Source organism: Corvus moneduloides, chromosome 17, assembly GCF_009650955.1.
Source record: "Corvus moneduloides isolate bCorMon1 chromosome 17, bCorMon1.pri, whole genome shotgun sequence".
Taxonomy (NCBI): Eukaryota; Metazoa; Chordata; class Aves; order Passeriformes; family Corvidae; genus Corvus; species Corvus moneduloides.
This window is the reverse complement of record NC_045492.1, coordinates 5,449,316-5,459,356: the sequence shown is the minus strand read 5'-3', so window position 1 is coordinate 5,459,356 and position 10,041 is coordinate 5,449,316.

Here is a 10,041-nt window from a genome sequence, read left to right as displayed (position 1 = left end):
TCAGGGACCAGTTTTACCTATTCCCTGAGAAACTGTGATGTTCTCAGTATTATTCATAAAAGAAAAACATGTGGCAGTACGTGTTACAGAATCCTGTCTTCAGATGTTACCCTTCTGCTCTGCCTCCACAATAAAAGGGAGAAAACTTTGATTTTCTACAATTTGAAGAGAAACATGAAGGAAACAGCACAGCATTGTGGAAAGGGAAACAAGGCAGCAGAGACAAAGGTTATTTTGTAGGGTCACTGCTATAACTGTGTATTTGCATAGCACATTACTGTACATTCACAGAATTTGCTGGGAATATTTTAAACAAGTCTCAGATGGAAAATGCTTGGTTCTGTCATAGTTACCAAATAACATAACGAAAGCAAATTCAGTGGGTACTGGCTGTAATGAGCAACAGCCCCCAAAGATTCCCTGAGCTTCCCACTTGCAGCAGCATGAGAAACTACATTCCCATCCCACAAGGATTTTAAGGGAACAAATTCCCTCCCTCAACTAGTACAAAGTTGAAGTCTCAAAAGCACTTATGTCCTGGTTACCCAGCAAAAAAGTCGCTGGGGTCAGAAGAGTTTGGGTTTGACCTTTTTAACATTTTAAATGAATCAATTGCTTCCCAATGAGAAGTTGCTTCAATATGAGAGTCAAACACTAACAGCGATGCTGAAACCAAACACTGACATTTGTAAAACTCTTTTCTGCCTTTGCATTCACGTCTCAAGAAAAAGAAAAGATTCTGGAAAAAGATGCACATCTGGGGAATCTGTTTCCTGACAAAGCAGTGGCTTTTGGGATCCCTTCCCAAAGGGGTCTCTGGGCCCTATAACAATGTTGTCAACTTCTTGCCCACTGTGGATGACGGGCTGTTTTGGCAGCACCAGCTGCAGCAGGTCCCTTATGCTGGTGGCCATTCAATCCATGCAGATGAGGCATTATGACAACTATTTCAGGCCCCAAACCTCCTTGTCACCCCAACAGCCACCCTTCAGGTCTCCTGGTGCACCCAGATACAGGCTATTAATCATAGCAGCACTCCCAGCCCAGCCCAGGGGATTAAAAACAGCTCCAGCTCAAAGTGGGGGATTTGTGCTCACATCCTCAGAGTTTCACAGGGGGCACATTTTGTTCCAACACCAGCAAATCCTTGGGTGGAGGCATGGGAAGGGGCAGCTGCAGGTGTACCTGAAGAGGGGTTTCACTGCACACCCAGCTTCAAGATGATCCCTGCCAAAATGAGCCCAGGGAAAGGAGCAAGTGATGAAGAAGCAGACAAGGAACCTGCAGGAGTTAGGATCCTCTCTGTCAAGAGCAGCCAGGCTGGCACACACAGAACACAGACACCAGCCAGGGCCACTAGGTCTGGATATTTCCTGTGGGACCTTTCTGGGTGCAGTTAAAATGCTGCACTTTCTGCTCATGGAAAAAAAGTGACAGAAAAGCAGTGAACAGGTTTCACCTGGGAATGCATCCTGACCCTTCAGCTGGGTGCTGCAGAGATGAGCAAATATCCTAACAAAATCCATACACTTTTAAAGAGAGCTGTTTTCAGTTAATCCCTCTGCTTTTATGGGGAGTCCCAGCATCTGGCAGAGCCCACCAGCCCTGTGCCATGCTGAGTTCAGCTCCTCTGGCTGGGCAATCCTGCTTTTTCAAAGGAGGCTGCAAAGACCCTGCTTCATGGCAGGGCAAAGCAGCCCCAGGGTAGGAATCCTCCTCTCCTCTCCTGCCTGCCCCAACCCCACACTCATCCCCATCCAGGGCCATGCTCAGGGTTTACTCAGTGCCACACCATGGCTATAATTTCAAACAGGGAAAGGTATCAACATCTCAAAACAGTTTAATTATTCTGAGAATGCTTAGCTATTAGCAAAGACAAGAGAGCTCAGGGCTATTTTTCAGCATTAATTTTCCATTTGAAATGAATTCCTTTTGGTTACACTTTTTAAATGTTTCTTTTAATTAGACGCAATTACTTCAGAAGAATTGCTTTTATTTCTAAGCCTGAGATCTCAATGATAAAGCTGTTAACTGGCTGAGCTGAATGCTGTGTATGGCTCATTTAGCTGGTACACTAAAGTATATTGAACTAGGAAATTATACAGTGAATCAGCTATTAATTCATTTTATGATCCTTTCACTCTAACATCCTGAATGAGATCTTTGGGGGAAATTTAGTCACAATACATATAATTGTTCAACTATATATATGCCACTGGTTTACTGCTCTGAGGTTACAGGCGCGGCAGAGATAATCAGAGTGAGCTGTGCAAACAGCATTGACTCCTGACTCTGGTGCTACAGGGAGCATCCTCAGAGCAGGGAGGCCCTGCAGCTGGGAGAAACAAAGCACAAGCCATGGACAGATCCCCTGTCCAAGGCTAGGAAAAATAAACCTGAAATTGTGCTGTTTGACAGTCCACACAGCAGTGCTGCCAAAGGAAAACCTGTGCTCTCCTTTCTAGGCCCAGTTGTGTTATCACAATGTTTGGGGCAGGCAGGAGCTGCTGAGGACAACCAAGGATGGTTCATGTGGTGCTGGCTGAACTTCAAACCTCTGAAAACCACCTGAGAACTGCGAGTGAGGTTTTCTCCAAGGGTTCTGTTCCTTGGAGAAAATCACTACATTCCCTCAGACCATGCAGTACCTGAATCACAACTCATACCTTTCAAACTTGGTTGGATTTGGGGTCGGATAAGCAGCTTCTACAGTGCCAGCTGGTCCTGTGTGGGCAGGACCAGCCCTGCTGTGAAAAAACACCAGTGCAACACTGGATCCCCTTCCTGTGTGACCACGGCAGCACCTCACCCTGCAGCTTTGCCCCTTGTTTGGGTGTCTGTGTGCCTGGTTCTGCTGTGTGGGGCAAAAGTCACAGTGACAACACACATATCCCACCAGGGAGCAGGAGATGGGCTCTGACCCTTCACCAGCTCCTTAGAGCCTGCCTGGGAAATCTGTGCCTGGGCTGAGCCCTTTCAGCTTAGTCTAAAATCTTGCCCTCGTCACTGCTGGATTTCAGGCCATTGGTGATCTCTAGTGCTGATTTAAACTCATCCTCACATCTCAAGATATTATTAAAAAAGTCTGGTGGCCTAAAAACAACAACAAAAAAAAAGGATTTGTGTTTCAGTTTCGAGGAATTTTCCTGTGGGGAAATGCCACCCCCATCCCACAATCATTGTGGGAACCCAGCAAGAGCCCCTTATCCCAAAAGGCATTTTCCAGCAGATCACAAGCCCTTCTAGCATTGCAGCAGGGCTTTGGATGCATGTTAAGCAGTTGTACATACTGCAGAGTCACCATATGGATATCTTTGTAATTGAAAATGTAATGTAAACCTTGGCATCCAACGTTGTCTTCTGGAGAAATCATTGTGGAAATGTCATATAATTAATGAATTGCATCAGCTATCAGGGAAAAAGACATTTTAACCATGGGATCATGGGACTTTATTACTGTAGATGGACTAAATCTGTATCTTCCAGCATAGATCAGTCCTGACAAAAGTCTGAGGTTGCCAACTGGCCAGGTTTGTTTTTACTAACTTAGCTCTCTTATTATTTTAATGAAGTTCAACTGATGCTGCATAGAAGCCAATTTCTCTAAATGCTGCCAATAAATTAAAATAAAGATGTTGTGTGTGAAGATTGGCAGGTGTCTCCCTGCAGATTTTACCAAGCTTCCAAGCAGAGCCCCCACTTCAGCAAAATCTGTGGCCAAACGTTGCCTGTGGAAAGCAGCAAGGCAATGGAGCTTGGAGCAATTAGCAAAGTTGTAATTAGTGCCAGCTCAGCACCTACCAGCAGGCGTGTGGAGAGAGAGGGTCCCTTTGGACCATTGGGATGCAGGTCTAGGGTTTGTAGCAGGGGCTTTGGGCTGGTGCCACAGCCTCTGTGGGGACATGGGATGAGTCTCCTGCCCTGGGACTTTGGCCACATCAGTGTGAAGGTGACCATACTCAAACCTGCACTGCAGCTATAGCCAGGCTCTGTATGAAATGCAGGATTCAACAAAACCCACTCCCTGAGGGACTGATCCCCTTGTGACTACACCCAAGTGCCTGTGAGGCAGGCAGAGGAGGGCTCTGGAGCTGGGAGAGAGCCAGGCTGCAGGCGGAAGCAATGCAGCTTGTGTTTCCTCTGGCAGGAGGGAAGCCAGCCGAGATTTGCTTGCTCTGGGAATTCAGTGGCAAAGTGCCGCTGCCACAGCCTACGTGGGAGGAAGTTGTTGGGTGAGCACTCTCTGCAATCTGGGCTTTCCCAGGCACAGAGCTCTTGTTCTTCAAAGCATCTACAAGAGGTCAGAGTGCTCACACATCCTCCTGGATTAAGCTGCTGGATTTGGAGAAGAGCAGCCATCCATTCTCCCCCCTCAGCAGGGGAACAGCCCAGATCCTCAGGCAGGAGCCACATTGTCCTGCCCACACAGCTGTGACACCCAAATGTCCCCAGATCCTCTTTGCTGACCTGTCTTGCAGCTCCAAGAAAAAGTGTTTGCTTAATCCACACAGGATTGTGTGGATTGTACTGTCCAGGAAGCAGAACTACCAGGGTTATAACAAAGCTATGCATTAGTATCAATTGCTTCAGTTAATTAGCCATATAAATTCATACTAATGCAGTACCCTTAATTATATTTACCAATTAACAAAGCAGCTTTCTAGTATTGCCATTTTCCATGTTTTCATACATTTAGCTGGTGACAAGTTTCAGTGAAATTCTTTGAAAATTCAGAAAGGCACCTGTGCTCAAGCACTCCTGCCACTTCCAGGAATCCATCCCAGGCTGGATAGCTATCCCTAAGCTTTTTGCTTTGCACTTTTTGTTACATTTGCACTTATAAATTCAAGCTTATTTTGGCAACTGAAACCACTTGAAAAGTGCTTTCCTACTTAAAAAAAATGAAGTTACCTGAATTTTGCGCAACTTTGCAGCTGAACAGGCCCCATCCACCTCTGGTGTGACAGTCTTTGGCTACTGAATCCCATACTTGTCGCCACAGGCATGTCCATCTTGTCACCCTTTTCACAAGACAGAATGAGTGGGAAAGGCTTCACAACTTCAGCTGGAAGCTCAGCCTGCACTGTGCCTTCCCTGCAGAATTGTCCGAGCCCTGCCTGGCCTCTACGTGCCAAGGACACACTCACGGGGATGCTCAGATCATTCAAACGAAACTTATTTTCCCCTTAGAGCACAGCTGCAGGTTGAGTCAGCCTGGACCAATCCTTTAGGCTCTGCTCCAGCACCCCTGCTGGAGCTGCACACAGGCACTTGTGCTCTCCCAGCTCACACAGTTTATTTGTGATGTCCCCTTTCCCCTCCTCTGCCTCCAGCAGTCCAGACTTCATCTCCATTGGCACCTTCCTCCTGATTCATGGTGCTGCTTGACTTCATACCAAGCAGAGGATGGATATCTCTTTATCAAGAGAAATAAACCTCTCTCCAAAGGGGAAGGTGAACAGCCTATTGAAACACACAGCCCCACTCTCCTTCCTTGTATTGCTGCTGCCCAGAAACATACAGCAACAAACGATATGATTCAGTAAAGTTATTGAGTGCCAGGCCTTCACATTTGTCTTCCAGTGACTCTTAAGTCTTCCTTTTCTCTATTGAGTTCCATCTCATTGACTTCCTATAAACACTAATACAGAGCCACAGACCTGCAGACATGCCTGGAATACAACCCACACCTCACAGACACTGCCAGGGGCTGGGCTGGGCTGGGCTCAGAAAGTCCAGACTAATGCGATACAACTACTACAGCATTCAAAACCATGAGTCTCCTCCATACCTCAAACAAAGCCAGGCTTATTTTCTATTTGTTTCCTTTTCATCTGTTCAGGAACTTGTTCTGCTTTTTGGGATTTTTCCTTTCTTTTTTTGCCTCAAATGGAAGCCAATATTTGCATGTATTCTCTCAATTCCTGAAGTTTTTTTTGGGGAAAACCACTCCCTGCCGCACATGGGCCCAGACAATGAAGCCACCAAGCAAGACAACTCACTGCATGACACGGAAATGCTGTTAATGCTAAACCAGGCTCAGAATTCAAAGCGTGCCTCTAATTAATCACCAGTTACCCGGCGTCTTTGGGCAGCATCTTCCATCTTGTTTCCCACACAATGGGCTTCCTCCCCCTTTGTAGTCACACACGTTCCTCTTCCTCCTGGGCTTGGCGACTTCCAGCCTCCTCACCCACTCTCCTGCCATCCCACCCTCCCATCCATCCACCCTGTTGAAATATTAACCCAGGGTGGTGAATGGCTTTGCTGACTGATACATAAACAAGTGTCATGTAGCTACCGGTCTGCCACAGCCTCAGCCCTGTTTACATCTGAATGTTATCCCCCCCTCAGAGATTGCTGGGACAGCAGGGAAGTGGACAGACAGAGCTGCCAAGGAAGAGGAGCAAAATTAAGAACAGGAGCTGAAGCAAAGCTGAGGGGAGGAAATGGCCACGGGCAGCCTGTTTCCAGCAGCCCACCCTGCTACTGCATTTACTGCCCCGTCATTTCTACTGGATGAAACATCATTATGGGCTCCTGTTCCCATGTTCCCTACAAACTACTGCCCCCCCACCAGCTGTGCTCCCTTGAGTACATCAGACAGGGGTTATTATACTTTAGTATTTATTCTACTCACAGCTGCTGCTGCTGGGCTCTGGTGCAGGTCTTTCACAGGGAGGACTTTAAAAGCTGCTCTGTTGGACTGGTTTGCTCTTTGGGTTTGTGCAGTGCACATATCAAGAGAATAAATCCTCTGCCTCCTTCAGACAAGACCCAGCCCTTGTGCTCCTCATAGGTTGAACTTCTGAGCAAGTTTAATCACAGTTCTCAGCTTTCTTTGGGATTTGATTAGGAAGTGGCAGCCAGGCTGGTCATGGCAGAGGTGAAGCTATGAGTTTGTCTGTGATCCAAACCTGCCTGAAGGTTTACTGTGGATCCTGATCCCTGGCTGGCAGCAGGGATAGCCAGCTTGCTCCAAAGCCTTGTGCTTCCCAAATGCAGCCTTGCAGACTCAAGCACAGGTGGACACAGACCTCCCCATAAGCACAAGCACTTTCTTAACCCAGCGCTGGGGGAAACAGCAGCCTGGCAGGCAAGCAGTGCTGCTACCTGTGATTTTTCACACCTTCACAACCTACACCAGCTCCCACACTCTCCTCTACTTTCCAGTTACTCTTTGTGGGATAAAACAGAGAATGTGATAAAACATCTGATGATGCAGGTGGCACCATCTGCTCCCTCACCAGCTGCTGCTACCACTTCACCATGTTTCTCTATGAAATATTAGAAAACCAAGGTGACCACATAAGAAGCAGCTTTCAGGATGGTCTCAGCACAGGAAAGAGCACTCGTCTTGTTAGCAAGTCATGAACCCACAGCCACCAATTGTCATTCTTTTCCTATAGGCCAAGTGAGGTTCTGGTGTGATATAAAACTTGACACTGGTGGAATCTAATCAGTTCCCAGAGTGTCCAGTGTATCTCTACCCACAAACTTATTGCAGAGCTGAACACCAGATCTCCAATATAAATCATGCAATGCACAAGCTGGAGTGACCACACTGAGGAGCACTTCAGCTTCTGTTCCATGAGTACCCTGAGGACACAGATTAGGTCTATTCTCCGTGCAGGATCTGTCAGATTGGTGCGTGGTGTCTGGGCACACAGCCTGCTCAGAGTGATGCACTCACCAGCCAGCTCTGCTCCGTCTGCAGCCACCAGCTAAGCCTAGCAGAGTGTGTGCAGGAGAAGAGCCTGTAGTGCTTTGATTTTGCAGACCACAGCTGTGATTATTTTCCTGGAGAAGAGGATCCAACCCCATTCTCTAAACCATGCTCTTTTCCCATCTTTCCCGTCTGTATCCAGGGAGTTGCTCAGAGTAACCCAGGTAGCACCTTACAGGAAGTGCCAACACAGCCCATGGTCCTGTTAAGGAGTATTAAGACACCTTTGTATTTTATTCAGGGTCACATCCAGCTGAAGTGTATCCTTTACTCTTGTATGAGAGAGCATCCTTAGGTGTTGCAGGGACAGTTCTACATGAAGCTCTTGGTGATGTCCTTCTGCAGAAACACACGTGAAGCAAGTCATGCTTTACCCATCACCTGAATTTGTCATTCCTGTGGAGTCCAGTTGGAGTCAGATGCTACTGCTAAAGACCAAGAAATTGAAAACTGAAAGAAAGTAGCAAAAAGCTGCTAAAATGAACAGCAAACCGAAGTCTTAAAATTTAGGGGTCCAGTGACATAACTGCACAGTTTCTAAGCATAACAAAGATGGTGGTACTAAGGTATCCAAGGTATCCTCAAGTGCAAAAACTGAAATGGGTCTTGGGCTTTTCCTGCTGACTGTAAATCCAGGATATTTCAAATCAAGGCAGGAACAGTTGAAATAGTGATCAATCATTATTCACACAAGACACTGATGCTATCATGTATCATTTGGTGGTTATTTCAAATATGTCTCGTCTTAAGGGCAGATACAATAATTTCTCAATAGAAGAGCAGTGGCTGGACCGTGACAGCCCATCAAGACAGAGTCATGTGCTTTCCTCTGTTAAAAGGAAGGAAGTTGCTGTGTATCTTCCCCTCCTTATTTGCAATTTTTCTTTGCTTTGAAACAGCCTGGCTTTGATTCTACCTCTGCCACCATCTGTATTTTGCTGACTCCTCTCCAGGTGTGCTGGAAAGGGAGGCTGAACTGCAAAGAGCACTCACAGTTAAGTTTGAGCAAACTTGTCAACTAGATTTTAACCACATGAGCATCTACCAAACCCAAACTACACTCTGTTAATGCAGCTCACTCAAAATCAGAATGGAAATATGTCTTTGAATCCATCAGAGTAAAGCTGATTTATGACAATTTACAGAGCCTTGCAACTTTTGATTATTGGTTACAAACACCAGTGCTTCAAAGTCTGCTGTAAGGACACAAACACAGTTCAAATGCATTACATCTCACCAGTGCTCCTTCCACAACTGTGGCAAGCAGAAGTTGCTTACAGAACAAAGTTAGCAAGCCTTCCAGACTCCAGCTCTGCAGCACAGGCACTCCTCCCTGAGCCAGAAAGGATCATTTTGTTTAATGGACATGTCTGGCCATTTCTCCCATGCATTTGTCTAATTGCATTTGGAAGCTTCCTAGGTGGCCACTGAGCTGGGATGAGCTCCACCAGCCCCAGCTCGGTCCTTGTAGGGAGGCAGCACCCCACACATCATCCCCTCAACACACAGGGGCTGGGGACATGGCTGGAACCTTCAGGTCACCTACTGCAGGTTAAGAGGATGCCAGAGCTGCCAGGTCTAGCACAGGAATTGCTTTGCAAGAGCCGCGTGGTGCTTGGAAAAAACATTCCACTCGCTGGGATTGGAAATGCTGCTCCCCAAAAGGGAATCCTGCCCTCCTCACCAACTCTGCAATTCAGGGAGAGGACAGATCAATGGACAGCATGTTTTTATTTTCCTTTTAACAAGCAGCCCAACCAAAGGTAAAAGATCAGTTACATCCCTAGGCTACAAAAATTTGCCTTCATTTTAAAACAAAGGCACAAAATTGTGAGTCACTGGTGAATTCTTACTTTCAAAGGCTTTTCTTTGAGAGGTAAAGTGTAACCAGATAAAAGCGAATAACCAGACAAATGCCTTTCCTTCTCCCCTCACTGCAGAGTGACTAACAGGAGCTCTGCCTGTCTGGATACCACTACTCTGACTTTTAAGGCGACAACTTGAAACTGTAATTTTTAAAAGATCCTATTCCACTTGAACAAGGGGCAGAGGTTGTAGCAGAGTCTGTGTGCTCAGGGAGATGAAGGTCTCAGCCCACCCTTTGGTGGTGTCAAGAGCCCCATCTCTGAGCCAGCACAGAGCAGAGCACTGGGACAAGCACAGGGCTGAGCTGCTGCAGCCACAAACCCCCACCCTGCTCCTCCAGCACCAGGCCAGGCTCAGAGCCCCACCAGCCATCCATGCCCAGGAGCACTGTTCAAGCCCCCTTGATTTCTCAGGCAGGTGCTTATTGCTCCCCAATATCCAGCTGAGCC